The sequence below is a fragment of the Euprymna scolopes genome, chromosome 27, assembly GCF_053919585.1.
Source record: "Euprymna scolopes isolate OS-2025 chromosome 27, ASM5391958v1, whole genome shotgun sequence".
Classification (NCBI taxonomy): domain Eukaryota; kingdom Metazoa; phylum Mollusca; class Cephalopoda; order Sepiida; family Sepiolidae; genus Euprymna; species Euprymna scolopes.
The window spans coordinates 101,797,417-101,800,708 of NC_136508.1; positions in this window are offsets into that span (position 1 = coordinate 101,797,417).

The following is a 3,292-nucleotide window of genomic DNA, read 5'->3' on the forward strand; positions in this document are numbered from 1 at the left end:
TATTTTCATACTTTGTGGAGCAGGCGAGAACGCAAACCCCACAATTTTAATGAACCACCGTTCTGCCAGATAAAACATACCCATTCATATGTTTCGAAACATTTTCTATCATTATATGTGATCAGTTTTTTTTTTTTTAAATAGTCAACCATATAGGGGCCTATTCATAACCAGACACACACTCGAAATTTGATATACAGGATACTGAAATTTGGAAAAGTCTATGTAAAAGTCTATGTAATCGGGTTTCGGACAGAAATTTGGCTGTGAAGGGGTCAAAGTTCCTCGATTTGACCTTGGAGAACTCTACTAAACTCCTCCGACAATTTTTGGTATAAACAATTGACATTTGCTCTCTTGGAGATAGATCTAATTTAATAAGTTTATTTGAGCCCAAAATAATAAATGTCAAGTGGTCATAATAGGGGTCAAAGTTAAAACAATTGCCCATTTTTTTTATTTTAATATATTTTTTTCTTTTGCTCAGCATACACCTCAAAACACCCGGGCAAGTCCGAGCACCCATGCTAGTATATATATATATATATATATATATATATATATATATATATATATATATATATATATATATATATAAGTGAAAGTGTATCTGTGTGGGCGTGAGTGTGTGTGTGTGTGTGTGGATGTCGTTCTGTCTGTGTACGTTTCCCGACACCATAACTCTGTCAATTTTAAATCTCTACACTTGAAATTCGATATACTAGATATTGAGATTTGGAATATCTTCGTAATCCTTGTTCGACCAGAGATGTGGCTGTTAAGGTGTCAAAGTTGAATGAGAAAGCTACGACACTCCTGCGCCAATTTCGGGTATAAACAATTGGTATTTCAGATAAAGGTTCCTTGGAAATGTATGTTATTTAATAACTTGGGTTGAGCCCTAAACAATGAATGATAAGGGGCATAATTATCTCTGTGGTCTCTACCAAATTACTAAGACAATTTCTAGTCTAAATATTTGGAATTTTACATAAAAAAGTAATCAGAGATAGGTCAAGCCCTTTAATCGGTTTTGGTCACACATTTAAGCTACCAATATATAAATGTGTGTATGTATGGTTCCATGTCTGCCTAAAATTTTTCACAGATGCGCTGAATTTTTACAAGATCAGTATCGTATGAAGGTCGACCCTTCAGGCGACAAATACCGAAACATTGGCTAAAAAAGAGGCCAGGTTTTTTACCCGTTCTTTTCCTCTTACGTGTACGGGTTCGAGCCTGCCTTCCTGTTACCATTTTTTTTCTCTGATCAACATACACATCCAAACACCCGGGTAACGTCGGGAAAATGCTAGTATATATATGTATATATATATACATATATATATATATATATATATATATATATATATATATATATATATATATATATATATATATACTGTTTCAGCAATCCTTCGAAGATTTACAACGTTCGACGTTCTATCAAATTTCCTGTTTTCTCATGAACTCTCGGGTGCTTTATCAGCATGGATAGGGAAAAAGCCAATCAAGATGGCAAATCCGCAGCAGGTGTGAAAAAGTTCTGAGAGAGATTTACCTATTCACCGTAATTAGGAAAACGGTTTAGTTTTCATGTAAGGAACTTAATTAAATTCGCATGGAAACCCGTTTTTTTTTTGTTTTTTTTTTTTACATTTTATTTCATTCGAGTTTTACTATCTAATTAGTAGACTCCTTTGTTTGAGTCTAATTATTCTGCCGAAGCAGAAGAAGCGAAACGAATGTGATTTTAATATTGAGTTGCGTCCATAACATTAACGCGTATATAGATTAAGGTGTTTTTTTTATATCAAATGAATAGATTTACTCGCTTTAAATAAGTAGTTTATCGACACTGTAATAACTGTGTTATTTTTGTGACTACTACCTATTTTTTCCTGGTAAAAAAAAAAAAACAACACATTTTGTAGCACGAGTACCGATTAAGTGTCGAATACATAGATGAGTGTATTTATTAACATCTTCTCATAAAAAAAATAGATTTTAGCTCGCTGAGCAGCGTCAATATACTGATCAAATATTTAAGACCATTTAAAAATCTTTAAAAAGAAAGTTTTTGTAGGATAGATTTTGAACTATTCCGATTTCAGATTATTAATACTACAATCTTAAATTTTTTTGGAAACAAAAATTTTATATAAAAATTTACATTTTTATTAAATTAGGCTTTTTACACACGATCAAAATTATAAACCAAGGGTATAAATTGTAAGATTTATGGTAATTCTAATGTTTTTAGTTCAGGTAGAGATTAACAATCACTGTATAAATGTGTTACCATTCCTAAAGCAAGAAACATAATCACAGTTGAGTGCTCTTGAATTCTAGGATTCCATAAGCAAGGTTGTTCACAGCGAGCGATAGCAGCTAAAGTAAATCGCAGTAAAACTGTTATTTGCAACTTTGTAAAGAACACTAAGAATTATGTAAAAGCAAAAATCCTTTAATAGGCCCCCTTAAAATTTCTCCTGCATTAAGAATCAGTCGGGTTCTTATGAATGACAGAATACTTTCTTCTAGTCAAATTAAGCGGTTAAAGAAGCTGATTTCAGTCCGATAACCATCAGACTACACTTACAACAAAAAGGCATGGTAAATAAAAAGCGTCAACCATTCCTCGATTGTTTTTTTTTTTTTTTTTTACACAGTGATCACTACTTATCAAGGCCCGGAAGCCACTCAGGGATAAGGGTTATTGCAAGTACACTAAGTTAGTGAGGAGATTTGCTGAAGTGTTTACTTAAGGGGGCGGTTCATTATGAATTTGTTAACATTGGACTTGAAGACATCCAAACTGTAGTCCGGAGGGAAGCAGGCAGACGGAACAGAGTTCCACAGGCGCGCAGTTCTAAGAAAGAAGCTTTGTTCATGGAATCCGCGTTTTGATTTAGGCACAGATATAGAGTGGGGGAAATTTTTTACAGTGGATTCAGCTAGACGGGTGTTTCTCGTGAAAGATTGGCGAGGGGGGACCAGAGATTGGAGTTCAGACGAGCATCTGCCATGGAAATTACGATAAAACAAGGACAGGCTCGCAACGTCTCTTCTGTGGGAGAGAGGTTGCAGGGTAGAGAAAAGGGCATCCCCCACTAAGCCACGAAGTCTATATTGTACTCTGTCAAGGCAGGATATGCTGTTTTTAGCAGCTCCTGCCCTGCTTCCTCGGCACAAAGTAGACCGCTTAATATTCGGTCGTGAATTCCAAACCTGGGACATTGAAAAGTGGAAGAAAGGCCTGTTTTCTGATGTGAAAAAATCAATTTAGATG